The sequence below is a fragment of the Musca autumnalis genome, unplaced genomic scaffold, assembly GCF_047663935.1.
Source record: "Musca autumnalis isolate F117 unplaced genomic scaffold, ASM4766393v1 scaffold_1, whole genome shotgun sequence".
NCBI lineage: Eukaryota > Metazoa > Arthropoda > Insecta > Diptera > Muscidae > Musca > Musca autumnalis.
Window position 1 is genome coordinate 103,541,288 of NW_027411644.1, and position 24,539 is coordinate 103,565,826.

The following is a 24,539-nucleotide window of genomic DNA, read 5'->3' on the forward strand; positions in this document are numbered from 1 at the left end:
TTTTTGTTAGAGACCCTGTGGGCCATCAGGAATTAGCGTTTTATCTTTGTTTACTGTGGCTTAAGTGCTCTACAAAAACAACAAACAAAGATATAATGCTAATCCATGATGGCTTATAGGGTCTCTTGCAAAAACTTCATCACGCCATAACGCGGAAGTTCGACTCACGGCGCATCTGTCCTGGAATTTTGTCCGGGGTTTTTAATATACACACACCAAGGACTTTCATCTCCAAAAGGAATTATCTCTGCCCCAACATTTGTGTTCACAGTGTAATGCAAGCAATAGTGGGAGGCATCCATTGTCGAATAGTTGTTCCACCTAAAATTGTGAAAGGACCCTAATTATTCCATTTTAATTAAGACTACTTTATGGTGGAGGGTATAAAAATTCGGCCCGGCCGAACTTAACGACTTTTTACTTGTTTAATTGTCAAGTTGCCACTAAAATACAAAATGACGGGCTAGCAACACGGATTCGGGTCTGCTAGTTTTCAGTAAATAACTACGTGAACAAAAGAAGTGCGTCAAACAACTGAAAAGGTTTGGGGAAATTTTGATAAACACGTTTTATGAAAATTCGGGTAGAGATTTTGACAAATAAGGTTGATCATAGTGAAAGCTAAACAGCATAAGAAAATCTTTCGCCGATCTGTTGAATATTGAGAGTGTTGAACTAAATTCGTTCCAAACTGCAATTTTAGAACCATTTTACGCAAAATATTGTTCACATTGCCATACCTTATGTCAGTTACAGAACGTTTACATTAAAGATCACAATGCCAATGAAATATTGAAAATATTGGCGGTGTTTTTTTACGTGATAATTAGTAATAATTATTACTAATGTTGCAGATTTTGACAGTTGTATAAAGCAAAAGTTGCTGAAAAAAATGTTTCAGCAACATTTAGTAAGTAAAAAGTAGACAGCGGAATTTTATGCAACCCCTAGTTTTGGTCCAATTCATGTCAAATTTTGGGTCTGGGCATAATTTTGGCTTCTGATTACATTGCAATCGACACATAGGTACATAGGTATTAGGTACAAAAATGTTTGTGTGTACAAATTTTCTGTTTAAAATTCTCCTCAGACAAGTTAGTAAAATAGAGGAATGTATAACCACAGCCACAACCTTCAAAATACCGAAAATCGGGAGTTATCGTTCTTTGGGGGGTATATGAAGGCCTAAACCGACAAATTTTGGGTGGAAAGTTTGTTACCCCCAAGAAAGACTTAATACACACTTTCAACCATTTCGGCGGGATATTGAGGTCACAACCTTCGAAATACCGGAAATCGGGAGGTACCCTTCTATGGGGTCTATATGAAGACGTGGACCGATACCAAGAAATTTCCGGTTGAAAGTTTTACACCCCCAAGGAAGACTTAATACCAAATTTCACCCATTTCGGAGGGATATTGAGGCCACAACCTTCAAAATACCACAGATCCGGAGGTACCATTCTATGGGCGCTATATGAAGACGTGGACCTATACAGACAAATTACAGATGGAAAGTTTTATACCCCCAGCGAAGACAAAATGTAAAATTTCATTAATTTCGGAGGGATATTGAGGCCACAACCTTCCAAATACCAGAAATCCGGAGGTACCGTTCTATGGGGGCTATATGAAGACATGGACCTATACCGACAAATTTCAGGTGGAAAGTTTTATACACACAACGAAGACTTAATACCAAATTTCAGCCATTTCGGAGGGATGTTAAGGACACAACCTTAAAAATACCAGAAATCCGGAGGTATCGTTCTGTGGGGGCTATATGAAGACGTGGACCTATACCGACAAATTACAGATGGAAAGTTTTATACCTCCAGCGAAGACAAAATGCCAAATTTCAGTCATTTTGGTGGGATATTGAGGCCACAACCTTCAAAATACCGAAAATCGGGAGGTACTGTTCTATGGGGGCTATATGAAGACGTAGACCTATACCGAATAATTTTAGGTGGAAAGTTGTATACCCCCAACGAAGACTAAATACAAAATTTCAGTCATTTCGGTGGGATATTGAGGTCACAACCTTCAAAATACCGAAAATCGGGAGGTACCGTTCAATGGGGGCTATGTGAAGACGTAGACCTATACCGAAAATTTTCAGGTGGAATGTTTTGTACCACCAACGAAGACTAAGTACCAAATTTCAGTCATTTCGGTGGGATATTGAGGCTACAACTTTCAAAATACCGAATATGGGTAGGTACCGTTCTATGGGGGCTATATGGAGACGTGGACCTATGCGGACAAATTTCAGTTGTAAAGTTTCATACCCCTAACAAAGACTTAATGCCAAATTTCAGCCATTTCAGTGGGATATTTAGACCACAAATCCTTGAATATATTTTTGCATATGGTTTTGCATATGCTCATTTTATGCAGATATGTCAAAATATGATAAAATATGCACGATATGCAAAATATGCAAAAAATTCAAAAATTTCTGGGCCTAATTTGTTTTATTTTGTAATAAAACGAGTTTCTGTCTAATCATATTTTCTCTACGACCATCCTAACCATATATGCATTTGCATAGGATTCCGCTGTCTAGTAAAAAGACACACCTAATCTTTGCCGGTTATAAAAAAACTCATTTTTAACGCAGTTGCAGTTGACCAATCGAACTGAAACATTGCACACTTTTCAGATTTGGATGACAAAACATGAATATGGGCACATTTTTTCCTACAGCCCCCATATAGCGGTACCGTCCGATTTCAGGTATTTTGAGGATTTTTTCTTCATTTTTGCCCGAATTAGCTGTCAGTTGGCATTTGGGATTTCCAATGATACAGTCATTTCCCCACCAAAAATTGTGAACATGAATGCTATAGCCCCCTTATAGCGGTACCATCCAATTTCAAGTATTATGAGGATTTTATCTTCATTTTTCGCCCGAATTGGCTGTAACTTGGCAATGGGACCCCCAGAAACTTCCTCACTAAAAATGATGGACATAGGTACAGGTTTTGGTATGGCCCCCATATAGCGGTACCACCTGATATCAAGTGTTTTAAGGATTTTATCTTCATTTTTAACCCGAATAGGCTGTATTTTGGCATTTGGGGTTCCCAATGGCACTGAAACTTCCCCGCCAAAAATTGTGGACATAGGTCCAGGTCTTGGTTAGACCCCCTATATAGTGGTACCACCCGATTTCAAGTGTTTTAAGGATTCTATCTCCATTTTTAGCCAGAATTGGCTGTAACTTGGCATTTTGAGTTCCGAATGGTACAGAAACTTCCCCACCAAAAATTATGGACATAAGCCCAGGTTTTGGTATAGCCTTTATATAACGGTACTACACGATTTCAGGCATTTTAAAGTTTTTATCTAAATTGTCGGCCTAAATTGACTATAATTTTGTTCTCAGTGGTCAAAAAAAGTATTTACTAAAAATTAAAACATAAGAAATACTTTAAAAAAATTAAGTTTCAGAGTTTTATTTAGAAATGCACTTAAAACTAGAAAATAATTTGTCGCTTAGCCTCAATAAATATATTCTTTCTCGTGATGGAATCTCTCAAATAAAACAATTGCATTTAAATTATAAATGGTGGCAAAATTAAACGGCAAGCGTTTTATTTGAGAGATTCCATCATGTGAAAGAATATATTTATTGAGGCTAAGCAACAAATTTTTTTCTAGTTTTAAGTGCATTTCTAAATAAAACACTGAAACTTATTTTTATAACCTATACCACAATGTGGAAAAGGTTATTATAAGTTTGTTTTGGTAAAAATTCATGTAACACCGCGAAATATTCGTCGGAGACCCCCAATGTGGTATACCAATCTTCATATCTCGACGAGATAAAGCGATTTTGAGATGTGTGTCCGTCCGCCAGTCCGTCCGTCCATTATAAATTGTAAACACGCTCCAGGCCGCAATTATGGACCGATCGTCACGAAATTTTGTATGGAGGTCGGGTTCAGATCAGAATAGATCCCTATTCTTATTGGTGATGATCGTGAAATATTTAGTGGGTGAAATGGACCAAAAACATAATATTTATCCAATTTTCTAGCGGCTCTGTAGGTCTCAATAATAGTCCGATCAATGCGTAATTTTAAATAAGGTAAGAGTATATCCCAAAGGAGAAGCTTGCAATTTGAGATGGCGATCGGATAATATTTAGAGGGTTAAATGGACCAAAACTTTTGTGTGAAAATTGTGCAAATTTTTAATATACAGCTTATATCTTAATTCCTGGAAGTGACATTCTGGTCAAGTGAGATATACTTGAAAGTGGAATGCTTGACCTTTCAATTGATGCCAATTATGCTGGTGTGCATGATCAGATAACAGAGTTACAGCCTAATATATTCCGATATTTGTTTGTAGTGTAATAATAAACTCGCTAGAAGTCGCAATTATACATCAATAGTCACGAAATTTTGCACCGGGTAAGAGTATAGGTCGAAAAAGATGCCTACAATTTTGAATGATGATCTGATATTCTTTAGCGGGTGAAATGGACCATTACTTTTGTATGAAAAATATAAAAATTTTATTTTTGGTCGATATTTTAATTCCTTGAAGACATATATATTTCGCAAAGTAGCCTACATATGAAAAAAACTACTGACCTTTCCTCTGATGTAAATTGCAATAAAGTGTTTGCTAGATAAAGGGCCTACTGCCTAATATATAATGGGTTCTGTGTAGAGAACCACAATTTTATCCCATGCTACACATTGTCTCTCCAAAAGTTTATGTAACACCACGAAATATTCGTCCTAGACCCCTTATTTGGTATGCCAAAATTCATATCTCGACGAGATAAAGCGATTTAGCGATGTGTGTCCGTCCATTAAAATTGTAAACAAGCTTAAGGACGCAATTATGGAACGATTGTAACGAATTTTTTAAGGAGGTTGGGTTCGGGCCAGAATAGAAATGATTAGTTTTTGCTGATGATCGTGAAATGTTCAGGCAATGAAATGGACCAAAAACAAAATTTTAACCAATTTTGTAGCGGCTCTGTAGGTCAAAATAATAACCCGCAAAATTTTAAACAAAGTTTGAGTTTATGATGAAGAAGAAGCGTACAAACCAACGTGAAGATCAGATAACACTTAGCGGGTTAAATGGACTGAAACTTTTGTGTGAAATTGGTAAAAATTTCAATAACGTAGCGGTTAAACAACGGAAGTAGTAGTACTACATAAGTATTATACATTACATCTCTGATATTTGATAATTAAATTTTCACAATCATTGAAAAGAAGTTCCGTGGAGAGCGATTGTCCAGGGATAGTGGTATAGGGTATCCCATGGTCGGCTCCGTCCGACTATAGACTTTTCTTACTTGTTTTTTTTTTTTTTTAAATAATTTCTTATTTATTACATAATTTTACAGGAAGTTTTATATTTTTTCTGTGCTCATGAGTATTTTTATTATTAAGAAATAATACATACATCATCCTTAAATAATTCAGAAACATACACATGTATGTAGATTAAACAAATATTTTAAATGATTCATTCTATTGTCTCCTGTAGAGGCTATGAAATTAATCAGAGATTAAATATTCTTCCAATGACCACACAATTATTTAAATTATTCATAGGTAAATATTTAACCAAATTATTACCAGAAATTAATGTTGATTAAAATTTCAAAGAAGATATGTTGACACTGGTGACCATAAGACCAACAACAAATCTAGATTTTCACCTCCGAGGCGGATGAAACGACAATGAACGTCATTACACCGTATTACTCAATAAATTAAACCCAAAATAAATCAATGAATAATTAATGTGGACTCCATGCCTTTTAGCTATGATCACCTTTAACTACATCCTCCTTTTTACCCTGACCTCAATGTAATTACCATGTTCTCGTTAAATATCGAATATTTAGAAACGCAGAAAAGTGAATGACATTCTCCATTAATAGTAACGTGAGTTTTATTTTTATTATTACAACAAAAAAAAAGCAACATAATAATTTTATTTCCATATGAATAGACAATTTGTTAAAAGCATTAAAATCGAACAGGTTAGGGATGACAGGCCATCACCACATATCGTTTGTGGCATTGTGGCAGTGGTTGGTGGTGGTCAAGCAGAGGTAGCATACATGATAGCGAAGTAAATGAATGTCATTTGACCAAACGTACAAACATACATATTTCCTGAAAACACATATTTTGCTGAGATGAGATTTTAATTAAAAATATTTTAATAGGATTCGTCGCCGCCATGTGCTCCATATAATTGCTTGACCATATTAAAAATATAAATTTTTAATTTATAGATAGAGGATGAGTGTGTCAATCACTCATTCATACATATAAACATGTATCCTTATGAGTTTCAGACGTATGTACATTAATGATGATGCAAATACCAACTTCAATATACTCGTTCAATAAAGCTAGGTGCAAATTTCATTAAACTTTTGGTTTTGTTAATGCTACTGCGTGTGAGTATGAGGGTGTGTGTGTTTACAAGGCTCCACTCAACAGCTGCAATATTATGGATTTACACTAGTCGCAAATTTAATATGACTGGTTATTTATTCTTCCCTGAATGTGGAAGCAATTAATGCATGGGCAGGAATATGTCAACATTTTGTAAGTATCCTGAATTATCACCAGGAGCAGAAAGCACGAACATCGTCAATTATTTTGCCATTTATAGAAAGCGGGATAGTATTTGTTGTTTGAACTCTAAGTAGCTTAGCCTTTTTTATACTTTCCACCACAGTATGGAGGGCATATTAAGTTTGTTTTTCCGTTTATAATGCATTTAAATGATCAACTGTGACCATATAAAATATATCGCTCATTTACTCAAAGAGTGACATAACTCAAAAAAAGCGTTTTCTGACTTAGCAACTTCTATTTTTTTCTACGGCTTCCACTTTATCTTGTGTCAAATTTTCATATTGATATCTCTAAAACTCAAGGAGTTACAGCTTATTTACTACGAGTTTGACATAATTTAACAAACAAGTTTTTTGAGTTTATTAAGCAGTAAAACACTTCAAATCATGCTAGATCTTGCACAGACATTTAGCACTGATGTCTGGTTAGCTGTTTGCAAAATTTGGTCCAAGTAGTTATTTTATTTTTTGTGTAATAATCATTTTAAATTGGGAAGTCAAATTTCAATCGCCAACTTAGAACTCGTTTTTCTCGAAACTGGGTTTTTTGAGATGTGTCATTCTGTGAGTAAATGAGCGATATGTATTCTTGCTCAGGATAAAATTCTAGGTCGATCTAACCATGTCCGTCTGTTGTAGTCACTCTAGCGTCCACCTTCATTGAGCTATAACGCTATATTTTTGCACCCGAGTGTATTTTTTCCATAGGCAGGTTGAAAATGCCAGACATGGGTATTTCTGGAGGGAAGAATCCGTGGATTTCGAAATATTTTCCTCTCGATTGTAGTTATGGCAGGAATAGAAAGAAATAAAACGAGCGTATAAGTTGGTTGGAAAAGAACAGTAATGAATAAAGCGCTTACCGAATTGACAACAATAGTGGTTGATAGATTGGTAACAAGTGTTTGTTATGAAGAAAATTACAATGTAAGTTTAGTAAGAAAGTTCAGAGAGAGAAAATGAGAGCATACGGGTACAATTCTAAACAGAATTAGGGATGTCGAATGCAAATATTTCGGAACATAGCAAAATGCGAATTAGGGTTGCCGATTGGGGAAATCCGGCGTGAACATCCCGGGCCCCTTGCAGTACCACTGCAGTAAATATATACCGTAATTGTGCCGTGGACTCTCTCGGTGATCCCAATGCGTAATAAAAATGGAAGAATTATAATTGAGGAATGAATTATGAAAGTTTTCAACTTAAAACTGATGAATTTAATGTAAATATATCCTGCTGTAGCGATTTCAGGATGAGGATATGCCTCGCAACATCGAGTGACAGCTCTCCTTTGGAATTTGGAATATACAGGTATCTGAAAAGGAAGTTTGTGCTTTGCAGGGAATAAAATACAGTAGTGCATTCGAAGTGTTGGATGAAGTAATATTACAATGTAAGTTTAGTAAGAAAGTTCAGAGAGAGAAAATGAGCAGAATTAGGGATGCCGAATGCAAATATTTCGGAACATAGCAAAATGCGAATTAGGGTTGCCGATTGGGGAAATCCGGCGTGAACACAGGTCAAGTACCCAAGTTTTGATATAGCCCCCCCAAAATACGGTACCTCCCGATTTTTGCTACTTCGAGAATTTTAGCCACATTTTTTGACTGAACTACCTGTAATTTGACATTTGAGGTTCGCAGTGGTCAAAAACATCTCCATTGAAAATGTTTTGATTTAGCCCCAACATAACGGTACCTCCAAAAATTGTAAACATAGGTCCATGTATTGTAACGGTAGGTCCATGTAACGGTACTTTCTAATTTTCGATATTTTGACGATTTTATTTAAGCTATACATTCTAACCGAACTAGCAGTAATTTACCATTTGAAGTTTCCACTAAAAATTGTCCATATAGCAGTTCATCCCGATTATCAGTATTTTGAAGATTTAATTTTGTTTTTTTCAAAATAGTCTGGTTTAATCCCATTGTTGTTGTTTTAATATATTAAAACAACTATTTTATTAGTGGAAAAGATTTGGCATTGTTCGCCAAGGGGTAAGGCAGGGAATACTAATAGTTTCGATCCACGCCACTGGATCTCATCAGTTCCCTTGTTTCTTGTTTGTGGATATTCTCCACCGAAGTTATTTTTCAATAACTTCTTCAACAAGAAACTTTTTATACCCAAACATCAATCGTCAGCTCGAAGTATAAAGGTAAGCAAAGAAAAAAGTTCAATGAGAAGTTTTTCCTTGGCAACCTCATACAACTCCGACGAAAGTGTCTGCGAAAACAATTCAAACCTCTTCCACTTGTATGTGTCGTCGAATTTCGACAAATGCACACACCAAAATTTGGTTGGTCTGCTTTACAGCAAAAACAACACACGTCGTGCCAGTGTCTTCAATTTGAAGCATTGTGGCGTTTTTTTATATTGGGATAGCGTTTGCAATTTTGTTTTTTCAAAATAGTCTGGCTTAATCCCATTGTTGTTGTTTTAATATATTAAAACAACTATTTTATTAGTGGAAAAGATTTGGCATTGTTCGCCAAGGGGTAAGGCAGGGAATACTAATAGTTTCGATCCACGCCACTGGATCTCATCAGTTCCCTTGTTTCTTGTTTGTGGATATTCTCCACCGATTTTTGAAGATTTTAAGATACAATTTCTAACCAAACTAGTTGTGGGCCACAGCACCTCTACACTTAAAATTGTCAATGTAGGTCCATGTTTTGATATAGTCCCAATATAACGGTACCTTCCGATTTTTAGCATTTTAAGGAATTTAGCTAAATTTTTTCACCGAAATACATCCAATCTGGCTCTAGCGATTTCCAGTGGCCATGCAAAACCTGCATCAAAAACTGTCCACATGGGTCCATGTTTCGCTATATTCCCCATAGAGCGGTACCTTCGGTATTTTGAAGATTTTTGGCTAAAATTTTGCACCGAACTAGCTGCATATAACGGTACCTCCCGATTTTCGGTATTTTAAAGATTTTAGCTAAATTTTTTGATCGAACTCCCTGTAATTTGATATTTGAGATCCCTAATAGTCAAAAAACTTTTCCACCAAAAATTGTCAACATAGGCACCTGTTTTGCTATATCTCCCATCGATTTTCGATATTTCGAGGTTTTTAGCTACAATATTGAGCCGACCTAGCTGCAATTTGACATGTAAGTTTCTCAGTGGTCACAAACTTCTCCACTAAAATTTGTTAACATAGGTCCATGTTTCGGTATAGCCCCATTAACGGCACCTCCCGATTTTCGTTACATTTTTGACTGAATTACAACATTTGCGGTTCCCAGTGGCCACGAAAAATCGTCACCAAAAATTGTCGACACATCCCGATTTTCGATATTTTGAAGATTTTAACTATAATTTTTAACCAAACTACCAGTAATTTGAAGTTTGAGATTCCCAGTGGTTACGAAACTTCTCCATAAAAAATTGTCAACACAGGTCCATGTTTTAGTATAACCCCCCATATAACGATACCTACCAATTTTCAACATTTTCGATATTTTGAAATTTGAAAATCAAGATTACCAGTGGTCACAAAACTTTTACACCAAAAATTTTTAACATAGATCCATATTTTTGTATAGCCCCAAATATAACGCTATGACCCAAATATCTCTAATTTAACATTTGAGGATCCCAGTGGTCATAAAACTTCTCGACCATCCATTAAAGGTGCAGTCCGATTGAAGACATTTTCGGACCTAATTTTCGCATTTAGGGTATCTGTGGTCATAATATACATATGTATATCCACCTAACATTGTGGCCGGCAAAGAAAATAATTTAATTTTAGTGCAGAATATTTTTTGATGAATGGTATAAAAAGTTCAGCCCGACCGAATTTAACAATTCTTTACTTGTTGGTATTTATTTGGAACATTTGGAATTAGCAGAGTATTTTGTCCGGACTATACAGCCTGCTTTTATTTGCTCAAAGATAATCAGCGAAACAGCAGGTATTCTCAGCGTAACCGATGACACCAAGCAACTTGTTCAAGTTCCAACGAAAGATATATATGGTGCTGGAGCTGCCAGTAAACCTTTAAGTAAGGGTTTGTGAGGACCTTTGGCCGCCACCTTTAGCCATACAATTGACTCTTTACTGCCATCTCTTGGTCCCGTCATAATCAAGTAAAGAGTAACTCCATTTGTTCACGTACTGCATAGACTTTAGTCATCGGGAATGCGTTCCTCTTAACAGACGGTGGTAAGTATTGTCTTTGGTATTCAACTACTCAGCTGCTAACACATCGACTTCTTCTATCTGGGCCGTAATCATTCAATGTAATCGTTTGGTATAGGTTTTGTGACATCTTCTTTATCACTCTTTATTGATACCAACAGATTGGAAAAGCGTTCCTTCTACGCGCTATCTGCACTTGTTACCGGATTACCGTGCTCGTGTATACTAGAGAATGTACCAGGAACAAAGACATCAGTTTGATACTTCATTCATTGGTGGAATTTTTCGGAATTTGCTGGGCTCTAAGAATCTACCACATTGCGGCAAAATTTTGGTCAGAAGCCAGGCAATTGTCAAAGCATATGGAAATTTTCAAAGTGCTTACAAAACCTGCAGTGTATTAATTTGGTTTTAGAAATTACTTCATCCATTCTATGGTTTCGATCGAACATTGAGCGTGTCAAACATCTTGTATGATCTAGTTTCAGCCAAGCAGGCATTTTATTTACTTACTAACAAATACTGAATATCATCGAGATCCCAACGCACGTTTTATCTAGTTAAATCTAACATTATGTAGTAATAGCGATGAAATGAATCTACGGCCAATGAACCGCCTGTATAAATCAGCAAACTGAATTCAGAACTGCAGTGGTTCTTTGTTCAATGAAATTAAATTGAATTAATCAGTGATATAAATATTGAAAATTGAAATTTGTGTGGGCTTAATTTACACAGTAAGAAATATTTATTAATCAATACACATACAAATTCAAATATGCTTTCCTGCCTTATACGAAATATAAAGATACTAAAGATAATAGACTAGCTAATAATTAAAATATATCCATTCTTAAAATAACCTGATTTCTAATAAAACAGAAACTTTGAAAGGTATAGTTATAAATTTGGTCTGTTCAAAACCGTCAAGAATATACAAATTTTGTAATTTTCACTATTTTTCCTTCACACAATATGTTTTGTGGAAGGAACGCAGTGTATTCGTGTTCAAACTTATTTTAATTGCGAGCAGTGTACGAATAATCAAAACTCATTTTAGATTTTATTTATTGAGACATTTGTTGAATATATTTTATTAAGGCTGATGAGTGGTGGTTAGAAAACAAAAAATTCATTCATAAAATCCATAAGATATGCTGCAACAATGTTTCGCAACATGTATACCTGTAGTGATTATTCCGGAAAAATTTTATTGGAAGGACATTGGTATAAACACCACAAAGGAGTCAGTAATGAAAAAATGAAAAAAAATCTGGAATTCAAAAATGCCATAAGAGGTTGGGTTAGGTTTGGCTCTTAAGGTAGAGCTGTGCGCTACCTTACTATGTAACAGTAGGTTCTTTGTTTTTTCCTAAGTTGAGTCTGCCAACAGGGTTTAGTTGATTTTCCTTATTTTGTTAATATGAGGGTAAGCAAGTAAAAAAATATCACACGCAGGGAAAAAATTACACCAAACGTGGTCAAACTGAGTACATCCGTTGTCGATAGTGTAGCAACAACGTTTGTGCTCGAATTGAGCACGCCGCACAGTGTTGCCGCGTGGACAAAAATCAAAAAATGTGATGTTAACTTTTACATACTTTTATGTTTTTTTCTTACAGTAAACACATCCGATACAAGGAATCTGAAAGAATTTTGTCGATATATGCATCCATAATGAAGTTATAGCTCTTTAAATATGAAAAATATTGCCCAGGTAATCTAAGGCGATAATCATATGAAAATTAAACGACATTTAAAATAACATTTTCTGAAAAATTTGTTGATAATACTAAAAGTTTTGGATGGGGATTTGATGAGTGGGCTATAAATATAACGTTTTAGTACAAAAAGTTGACATTAACTGTACATGGGCAATGTACCGTTATCAAGAAATCAAAATTTAAATTTAATAAAAAAATTCAAAATTCTTAATATTTAGTAGAGCAGATCTTTTGATTGCCACCTATTGCCACCTTGGCTCCTGTTTTTCGTTAATTGGACATCTCTTCCACATCAAAATGTGTAAAAACATTCTGCCCATCCCTGCAACCTTCTGAGATATATAGGTTTAGATTTTATATAGCCCCCATATATATCTTTTCCCGATTTTGCTACAACTCGTTAAATTTTGATCGAATAGCCTTCAAATTTAGTATGTGTTATTTTCTTAGGCCCCTGAGTAGCTACACCGATTTTCACAACAGTCGGTTCAGATTTAGATATAGCCCCTATATATATCTTTACCCGATTTTGCTATAACTCAATTTTAATCGAATAGCCTTCAAATTTAATATGTGATATTTTCTTAGGCTCCTGAGTAGTTTCACCGATTTTAGCAAAAATCGGTTCAGATTTGGATATAGCCCCTTTATATATATTTCCCCGATTTTGCTATAATTGGTAAATTGTTGATGAATACCCTTCAAATTTAACATGGGATTCCTCAAGCCCCTGTTTTGTTTTACCGTTGACCTGGGTTGATGAATGTTTGCACAAGTACTTATGAGGGCACAGGCCTAAGAAAACATCCCATGTTAAATTTGAAGGTTATTTATCAAAAATTGACCTATTTATAGCAAAATCGGTGAAAGATATATATGGAGGCTATATCCAAATCTGTACCGATTTTTGCGAAATCAAATCAAAATCGTTAAAACTGAACATGTGCCTGGGGAAACGTCCCATGTTATATTTGAAGACTATTCATCAAAAATTGAGCGATTTATAGCAAAATCGGGGAAAGATATATATAGGAGCTATATCCAAACCTGAAGCGATTTTTACTTGGGTATAAAAAGTTTCTTGTTGAAAAACAAGAAACAAGGGAACTGATGAAGATCTGTGGCGAGATCTGAAGCTATAGTCTTCCCTGTCTTACCCCTTGGTAAACATCGTCAATTTTTTCCCACTAATAAATTAAAGTTGTTTTAATAAAATATTTAAACAACGACTATGGGATTAAGCCTGACTATTTTGAAAAACAAAATAGAAGTCGTCATCCCAAATAAAAAAATAAAAAAAAAAAATAAACGCCAACCCTCCTAATTCATAAAATAACTAAAAATTCCATTATTTTGTATATTTCGCACCATATCTTCAAAACTATTTCATTTTTCGTCGACTGTTGTTTGGAAAAAATATACAATGAAATGTAATACACAAGTCTTTAGTACATTCCATTCTTGTAAAATGCTTCTATCACACTGTTCCTAGTACATTTTTCAATGACAATTCGATAAATATATCAGCAATGCTTTGAAATCCCAAATATGAAAATAAACAGCCTGTGTGTACATTGTTTGAAATATGTTTTGTAGAAAGTATGATAAGAGATATGAATGTAATATTGAAAAATTGATTTCTCGAATAGAAAGGGGACGAATGAGTCGTCTTTGAAAATAAAAATCTTCAATTTGAAATTCACAAATGCAAATTTGCAATCTTGGATGTATAAATAGGGGCTCCCAATGGCGAAAATTGTCTAGCAACAATAACATCTAATATGCCTGAGTATGTTAGCCTAACCAGCTAACGAAACGATCGTCGCATAGCGGTTGATGTGTGTGTAGGACCTCGCTAGATATCAATTTTTCAGTGTAATCTCCTTAGGTCATAAAGCTCGATTAATTAAATTAATAGGAAATACCGCCTGACGTATTTTAGAGTTTCAGAATGTTCTGAAGAATTGCTGAGCACATTATTTGGAAAATGTTTGCTAAAGATTATTTGGTTCAACTCCCAATAGTTTAGCTACTACTGACCATATTTACAGAATTTAGGTAAACTTTCGTATATTTTATACATTTTGATGCGCTAGATGCCATTTTCCTAGTTCTTGTGTGTTTAGACGCAAGTTCAACTACTTTAGAGCTGCAACATTGCTGAAGACCACAAACCAAAATTCTTATTGGTTTCTGAGATAAAGTCCCGATCAGTGCAAAAAAATCATTTTAACCCGGTTTAGATGAGGCTATACAATCCAAACCCGATCTAACAACACGAAACCCAACTAGGGTTTCAGAAAATGCCCATTAGAAGTTGTTTGCATTTTCAGTGTTGCACAGTGTAATGTTGCTAAAACTTTCAAAATACCGAAAATAAAGGGTACCGTGGTGGAAAGTTGTATACCACCAAAGAAGCCTAAATACCAAATGGTAAAATATTAAGGTCACAACCTTCAAAATACCGAAAATCGGGAGGTACCTTTCTATGAGGGTTATATGAAAACATGGACCTACATATACTCCTAATTCTCTTCTGGAATATTTTATACCGAAATCGGGAGGTACCGTTCTGTTGGTGCTAAATCAAAACATGGACCGATATAGCCCATTTCAATACCAAAGACCCTAGGAGTAATAGAAACTTATATTCCAAATTATAAAGATATAAATTATAAAGAAGGTCTGCGGTTCGAATCCCAGGCCAAGCGACATCAAATTTTCAACGGTGGCAAAATTCCCCCTCAGTGATGCTGGCGACATTTCCTGAGTATTTAAGCTATGAAAAACTTCTCTAAAAAGTGGTGTCGTAAGACACGCCGTTCGGATTCGGCAATAAAAAGTAGGTCCCATATCATTGAGCCAATATGAATCGGCGTGCACTCATTGATATGAGAGAAGTCTCCCTTGTCCCTTCGGGGATGTTGTGGGAACATATGTATGTATGTATGAATTAGAAGGCCATAAAACAGTACTGATTTCAAACTGCTGTCGAAAATTCGGAGTTAGTTTTACGGATTATGTTATTGGTATACATTATTTTGTGGAGTACTGAAAGGCTACTCTGTACAACTCTGGCGTTGTTGATGCGAGCCAATATATCTACTTCAGATCGGCCATTCGCTGATATTATGCTCCCAATATAGCTAAAGGTTTCGAAGATATCAATAACACTTCCCTTTACGGTAGAAGGAACCGATACATGTGTGCCAGTACACGTCATATTTGTCTTCCTGATGTTCACTTTGAAAATTATTCCTAAGTAAGGGGTAGTTTACACTATATGTAAATGTCATATGACATGAAATTGTCCATCATTATATAGTCGCTAATATGTGGAATATTGAGGATTTTCCTTACGCCATTTACTTTGTGCGTCCACACCAGCAAAAATGGAATAAAATTACGTCTCCACATTGCCTGCGTTGGTAGATATGGAATGTTTTTATTTCGTGTCATATGACATTTATATATAGTGTAAACTACCCCTAAGTAATTAAAAATATTGGAATATTGGCTTTTATAGAATTGTCGAAGCGGAACATTTAACATCAAACCGGTATAGAAAGAAGCTACATATTTTATTATAGCCTCCACCATATTATGAAGGGTATAATTAAATTTGTCACTCCGTTTGTAACACATCGAAATATTCATCGGAGACCCTATAAAGTATATATATTCTGGATCAGGGTAAAGTTCTAAGTCGATATAACCAGGTCCATCTGTCCGCTCGTCCGTCTGTCGAATTCAAGATACAGGTCGCAATTTTTAAGATAGAGCTTTTTAATTTGGTATAGAAGTTTCTATTACGCCTAGAATGTTTGGTACTGCAAATGGGCTATATCGGGCCACGTTTTGATATATACCCAATAGAACGGTACCTCCCGATTTTCGGGATTTTGAAGGTTTTAACGTCATTATTACACCGACATGACTTAAATTTGGTACTTAGACTTCGTTTATAGGTATAGGTCCACGCCTTCATATAGCCTCCATAGAACGGTGCTTTCCGATATTCGGTATTTTGAAGGTTGTGGCCTCAAGAACCCACCGAAATGGGTGGAATTTGGTGTTTAGTCTTCGTTGGGGTTATAAAACTTACCACTTGAAATTTGTAGGTATAGGTCCACGCCTTCATATAGCCCCCATAGAACGGTAGCTCCCGATTTTCGATATGTTGAAGGTTGTTGCCCCAATAACCCACCGAAATGGGTGAAATTCGTTAGTTAGTCTACATTAAAGGTATAAACTTTTCCGACTGAAATTCGTCGTTATAGGTCCACGTCTTCATAGAGGCCCCATAGAACGGCAGCTCTTGATTTTCTGCATTTTGAAGGTTTTAGCCTTAATATTACACCGAAATGGCTGAAATTTGGTATTTAGTCTTCGTTGGGGGTATAAAACTTACCACCTGAAATTTTTAGGTATAGGTCAACACCTTCATATAGCCCCTATAGAACGGTAGCTCCCAATTTTCTGTATTTTGAAGGTTTTAGCCTTAATATTCTACCGAAATGGCTGAAATTCGGTATTTAGTCTTGGGTGGGGGTATAAAACTTACCACCTGAAATTTGTAGTTATAGGTCCACGCCTTCATATGGCGCCCATAGAACGGTACCTTCCGATTTTCGGTATTTTGAAGGTTGTGGCCCCAAGAACCCACCGAAATGGGTGAAATTCGGTATTTAGTCTACATTGGAGGTAAAAACCTTTCCGACTGAAATTCGTCGTTATAGGTCCACGCCTTCATTAGCCCCAATAGAACGGTAGTTCCCGATTTTCGGTATTTTGAAGGTTTTGGCCCGATTTTCGTAATTCTGAAGGTTGTAACGTCAACATTTCACTGAAATGGCTGACATTTGTTATTTCGTCTTCCATAAGGTTATTAAATATTTTTGAAGAGAACTATTAGTATAGGTCCGCGTCTTCTTATATCCCCCATAGAAGCGTACCTCTTGATTTTCGGTATTTTGAAGGTTTTAGCCTCAATATTCCACCGAAATGGCTGAAATTTGGTATTTAGTCTTCTTTCTGCCCGAAATTTCCGGTATAAATCGACGTTGTGATGTAATCCCCATAGAACGGTACCTCCCGAATTTCGGTATTTCGAACTTTAGACACATTGTTTTACCGAACTTGCTGAAATTTGGTATTTAGTCTTCTTCATAAAGGAAAGGAAACTAATTGCTCCAATTTTCTTCAATACAACTCGTGGTGGAGGTTATAATAAGTTCGGCCCGTCCGAACTTAACGCCGTTCTTACTTGTTTTTTCAATTAAATCGTTTTAATGCCTCAAAACCACTGTCCCTGTGAAAATTCATGTTTAGCAACAAAGTTGCTTAACATCGCTTTGCAAAGAGCAATTTAAAATGCGTTTGAGATACGCAACAGGATGTTTTACTACTTCACAGTTGAAGCAATACCATAGCATGGGTGGTATGGGTTGGATTGAAAGGATCTGTTTCGTGTAACCATGTGTGTCTGTGTGTCCATACAACACATATACAATTAACAACGCATGCTCTACAACAAACATTTGCGATTCGTTTGTGAAGTTTCATTCTGTGCTTTACTAATGCCTACGCGTGTGAGTGTGTGTGTCGGTGTTTTAAACACGAATCTTCCTTGCACTGGTGTGTGTGCGTGTGTTTACACCAATGAAGACAAACATTTTTGCTGATTTTGAATATAAAACGTTGTCGCTGGACGATTTCAACCTGAGTTATCTTTGCGTTGTCAGCCTGTTGCGTCGTTTAAACAAAACACGCTAAAACATTCATCCATTCAAAAATTCAAAAGGAGAAGTGAACAAACGGACAAGGATTATAACAAAACAGTTACAATTTGAAATAACAGATAATAGAAAATTGAAATTTTGAGCTTAGTGGTAAATTGCAAAAAAGAGAAAATAACAAAGAAAATTCCAAACAACTACAAAAAATATTGGAATTAAAAGTGAACGTGATTTTGTGCAGAAAAACTTGGTTCCGTTAGAAAACAAAATTTGTTTTTCAAATTTCTTAAAGGATTTCAGTGAAAGTTCAAAGTGATTTTCTTTGGAGATTAGGGAAAATCCAGTTTAGTTATTATTTTGTTAAAGGAAATATATGTTTAACGTTTATTAAAATTGTTGGTGTCTTCTTTTGGTGGGCCGCGTTGTAAATCTTAAATTAAAATTTCAAGTGTTTCGCTGATAAATTTTCTATTCAAAGATTAATTAATTCGTTTATTGTGCGTAAAAGGCAATTCAAGTGGAATTTCATTTAGTTTCCAAAAACGAAAAAAGTGTAACAAAGTGAATAATCGCAGATTTCCAAATTTGAATCTGTAACTCAAACCAGCCAATTCTTGGGCGCCAAATCAAATTAAAGCGCATTGATTTTATTGTTTTTGCTCCAGAGAAACAGCGTTTCGCTTACGCTTTTGCCAACGTTTTATTGGATTAATTTATAACCACCATTTATTTGTAAGTATCGTAATTAAGATCTGAAAGTAATTTTTCGACACGAAAATGTCTTGTTGTAGCTACTAAGGTGTTTCTTTTTGTTTTGTTTTAGTGACGATTTGTTTTTGTGTTTTCCATTTGGTTGATGGTCTTTTGGTGCTTGTCTCCACATCATTTGCGTAGGATTTTTTTGTGCAACTTCTTCATTTGATGGATGGTTGTAGGACTTTCTTTCATTCGTTGTTTTTAGAAGGAACAAAGTTTCTTTTCACATATTTTTTAGGCCTTCTGCCATTGGTGTGGGAAAATTAAAGGAGTTCCATGTACATTCTTGTAATTCATTTGCTTAATAGCCCACCTGTGATTTCAAATTGAACAATGAAATGAATTAAAGAGCCAAACTTTGTAATTAAGGCCGCAAAAATGTGGCTGATAGTTATTAAATTTCGTAGGATTGCTGAGTTATTGATTAAACTCATTTTCACAGGGAATATTACGCGATTATTATTATGGATGAGTGACTCCAGGGCACAGTGGTTCCGCCCGTGGACAAAAGTCGAAAAATTGACGGCGACAAATTTGATTGCGATTGAAATAAATATTCTCTAATCATATCAAATTTTTAACATCCAGCATTATTTTTGTAAATTTACAGTGGGTCAAGTTAAGTCGAAAAAGTTGTGATTTGTATAACAGGCCTTTAAAACGAAAAATACATACGCAAAGTAAAATTATAAAAAATTGGAGAGGTAAATGTGCAATTTTCAAAATGAAACTTATAGATAATGGCATTGACAATGTTTTAACGAAAAAAACTAATTCATAATTCGTTTCCTAACTTAATTAAAAATAATTTCTTTATAAATGACTTTTTCTGCTATTTTTAATATAATTTCTATAAATTAAAGTTGCGTTTTACTAACGTTGTGAGCCTTTGTGAGTATCGAAATTTTTTTTAAATGCAGGGGATAGTCTCTAGTTTACGATTAAAAAAGTCCAGCTGCCCCCATCTGCCACCCGCTAAGTTATTCCTCTTATACCACGCCTGTAAAATCGTCAAAATTCCGAAAATCGGGAGGTACGTTTATATGGGAGTTATGCATGGAGGTATTTGGTTCACTCAGAACTCAAAATGCCAAATTACAGCCAAATCAGTTGGAAAATGTTGCTAAAATTGTCCAAATAGCCAAAATCTTAGGGTACATTTATATGGGGGCTATATTGAATATTTTTTGCAAGGAGCTAGTTTATTCACTCAGAACTCAAAATTCAAAATAATATCCAAATCGGTTGGTAAATTTGGCCAAAATCGGTACCTTTCTATGGGAGCTATACCCAAATATGGACCTACGTCCACTAAAAATGGTTTTCTATCTTTTTGGCTTCTTATAAACTTACGTTTAAAATTTGGAGGCGGTAGCTCGATTAGAACTATTTTGGCACTCTTTTCCATACAAGTGCCAAAAATAGTTCTAATCATGGCCCAATAAAGAAGGTCATCCAATCGGCAAATTCACCAAAAAATACAACTCTGCACCTTCATTTGTTGTCAAAAGTTATTGTTGCTGCGAATAAAAATTATTTAGTTTTGATTTTGTTATTATTAAAATTTTTTTTATTTTTTTTTTTGGTTTCTTTTATATCACACAACAATAAACGCCACAAAACACAAAGATAATTGTAGACAAATGTTTTATTCGCTATATTTCAAAAGAATTTAAACATTTGGTTAAAATAACCAAAATTTGTTTTGATAATTTTGCTATGGGTAACTATGTTTTTTGTTCAATTTCAAACAACGACAATATATTTTGACGGGAAATGGAGGTATCAGCTTGTCTTTATACCCTCAGCCTTTAGGCTAAAGAGGGTATTTACACTTTGATACGACCAAAAATGTGCCTCATCGAAATAATGGTTTTAGACCCCAAGTATGTTTGTACGATATCCGTTTCAGACAATTTTGAGTAGATCTAGCAATGTCCGTCCGTCTGTCTGTCTGTCTGTCTGTCTGTCCGTCTGTCTGTCTGGCTGGCTGGTGCGCACGATAACTCTCGAACGGATCAATCGATTCGGTTCAAATTTTGGGTATCCAAATATTTTGTCCAGATTCGATTTAAGTTCGAAGATGGACCATATAGGTCCACTCCTTCAGGTACCTCCCCCACAAATGTTCAAAAATTGTCGCAAAACTTGTGCGCACGATAACTCTTGTAGGGAATAACCGATTTGGTCCATACTTTGCACATCGTGTAATTTCTACCAAACTTAGATGAGGTTCCAATATGGACTCAATCGGTCCACTCCTTCGGGTACTTCCCACACAAAATTTCGGAAAAGTTCAGTTTAGGACCTGGTCTCGAATCGCTTTGATTTTTGTTTACTCAAGTTGTATTCGCTGTCCCCTATACGACGCTGTAAGTTTCATTAGGGGCAAGTCCATACTTCCTCAGAAAATAGCCTCAAAGTTACAAAAAACCCTATGAAACCGTCTGTAGTGGTTGGAGCGCATGATAACTCTCGAACGGACCTGTCGATTCGGTCCAAAATTTGGCTTTCATAATATTTTGTTCAAACGTAGTTTAAGTTCAAAGATGGATTATATCGGTCCACTCCTTCCGGTACCTCCCCCACAAAAGTTCGATAATGTTCGGAAAATTTGTGCGTACGATAACTCTTGAAGGGAGTAACCGATTTGGTCCATACTTTGCACATTATGAAATTTCTACCAGACTTAGATGAGGTTCCAATATGGACTCAATCGGTAAACTCCTTCGAGTACCTCCCACACAAAATTTCGGAAAAGTTTAGTTTGTTGTAACATTTTGTATTCACTGTCCCCTATGCGAAGGTACAAGTTTCCTCAGGGGCAAGTCCATACTTCCTGAAAAAATGGCCTGAAAGTTGAAAAACAAACCCTAAGACACCATGTTTATGAGTGGAAGCGCAAGATAATTCTCGAACGGAAATGCCGATTCCGGCCAAAATTTGGCCTTCGTAATATTGTTTCCAAACTTACTTTAAGTTCGTAGATAAGCCATATCGGTCCACTCCTTCAGGTACCTACCCCACAAAAGTTCACAAATATTCGGAAAAATTGTGCGCACGATAACTCTTGATGGGAGTGACCGATTTGGTCCATACTTTACACATTCTCATAATATGTACCAGATATAGATCAGGTTCGAATATGGAATATGGAGTGGACAAATATCCACTCCATCCCGTACCTCCCACACAAAATTTTGGATAAGTTCACTTTAAGACCTGCTATTGAATCACTTTGATTTTTGTTGAAGCAACGTACATTCGCTGCCTCAATTACGATGGTAAAAGTTGTTTCAGGGGCAATCCCATACTTCTTGAGAAAACAGTCCGAAGGGTGTAAAAACCCCTTATGGCACCCCCATGGTCTATGTCGGTCCATTCCTTTAAGTACATTTTCCGCAAAATTTTTGAACTTTAATCCTAATCAACATTTTTGTCGGTTCATACGACCAACATTTTGAAACCCTCTAAATACAAAAGTTTTTTTTTTTTGTGAAAAAAGTGTTTCAATTTGCACAGGCTGAGGGTATATCTCTGTCGGCAAAGCCGACTGATACTTTTTAACTTGTTTTGGATGACCTTCTATTTGGATCATGGTTATAATCGAGCTACCGCCTCCAAATTTGGCCTGCCTTGGACATATGAACATTTTACACCTTTTTAATGCTTTATATGCAAAAGTAAGATAAAACAAAGAACTATGCCGTAAAATTCGGATATAGCGAACATCGGTTATAAGAAACTACGTTTATAGCGAACAAAGTTTTGTGTTTCAAAAGAATTTTTCTTAAGATTTGTACACACATTCCAGTTCTTAAACAACCACGATTATAACGAACAAAAATTGTTACCCCGCGAGTAGATTTTTTTACAATTTGTTAGGATTTTCAGGCCCACTTTTAAACACAAGCGGATAGCGACGAATTTAAGCACTGTTTAAAATATTATGATATTTAATATGATATTTAACTAAGCTTAAATAAGAATTTTACAGACGAACACTTTTATAACGAACGCCGGATATAATGAACAAATTTTCTTTTTCCTTCCCCCTATTCTCATTTTACCTATTTTATTCGTTCCAAACAATGAACTAATCCGCAAAAAAAAATTATAAACTTTGATATGTTTGAAATATGTATTGATTCGCGAAAAGATCTTTATTAATATTACTTTTTTAAAGGAACATATATTTCTGCAAGTAGGGCGCCCTTAAAAAAAGTGATATAACTCAAAAAACGCAAACAATCGCACCTTGGTAATTATGTAGTTGATTCAGAACCCTTTGCTGAAGATATTCCCGGTGGCAGAATTTCAGAAAAAAGTGATATAACTCAAAAAACGCAATAAATCGCACCTTGGTAATTATGCAGTTGATTCAGAACCCTTTGCTGAAGATATTCCTGGTGGCAGAATTTCAGACAAAGTTGGACAATGTTGTAAAAGTCTATAATATAAAACTATAATTTTGTAAAAAAAGAATTTCTAGGTTGTATCCTGTATGACAATTTTTTCTGCTGTACCAAACATTTTGAAGAAAATTGTTTCTTAAAACAGAAAGTACACACCGCCACCATTCCACTGAATATCATATTTATGTATTTGATTATTACCAAACTCTTACAAAATGCGTTTAAATTCTGCTCTGAGTTTTTTTTTAACATTTTTATTTTGTCTTTGAAATTTTGATTTTAGCTTTGAATTTTACCGCGAGTTTTGAATATTTTGTAAAACAAATTGCACATCCATAGAATTTTACATATTCCTTCTTCGAATCAAATTAGAAAACTCGCGTTATTAAAAGTGCAAACAAAGACTTTTTGCCTAAAAACCTCTCCAAATTACCTACGAGTGAAAATTTGAAATGAAACATATTTCCTTTATACTTTTTTTCATTTGACAGTTTTTACCTTTATAAAATTTTTCATTTTACATTTTCATAAAAACAGAATTTAATTTGAAATATTGCTGGTATTTAAACTGTTAGTAAAGTTGCTTTTAATGAGAATATCTAATTTTTTCTGTTGATATTAACTTGCTTTGCATTTTATAAACATGTTGATGACAGCAACTTTCAAATGGAATGTCCCGTTCAGGACGTGTTGGTTACTTCTACTTTCAGATGCTGTTTTTTGCGTACGTTAGAAAAAAAACGGTGTTAAGTTCGGCCGGGCCAAACTTGTTATACCCTCCACCACAAGTTGTACTGAAGTAAAATGGAATAATTAGTTTCCTTTCGTGTATGAAGAAGACTTAATACTAAATTTCAGCAATTTTGGTGAAACAATGTTAGGCACCATTCTATATGGGCTATTTCAAAACGTCGATCTATACCGACAAATTTCTGACGGAAAGTTTTTAGGCTCAAAGAAGACTTAATACCAAATTTCCTATATTTCGGTAAGAGAATGTGACTAAAACTTAAAAAATACCGAAAATCAGGAAGTACGCTTCTAGTACTCTTCTGGAATATTTTATAACTCTTGGAAGACGAAATAACGAATTTCAGCCATTTCGGTTGGATA

General features: G+C 35.3%; 1 protein-coding gene and 1 long non-coding RNA gene across 2 annotated transcripts in view; one reads left to right on the forward strand and one right to left on the reverse strand.

The window, feature by feature from the left end:
* LOC141390714 (uncharacterized) overlaps positions 1-24,539 on the reverse strand; it is a 151,561-nt gene that overhangs the window by 51,811 nt on the left and 75,211 nt on the right. The gene's annotated exons all lie outside the window — the stretch shown is intronic.
* Dh44 (corticotropin-releasing diuretic hormone 44) overlaps positions 18,206-24,539 on the forward strand; it is a 159,763-nt gene continuing 153,429 nt past the window's right edge. The window contains exon 1 of the mRNA XM_073963651.1: positions 18,206-18,987. The gene's annotated coding sequence lies outside the window, so the exon portion shown is untranslated. The remainder of the gene's footprint in view (positions 18,988-24,539) is intronic.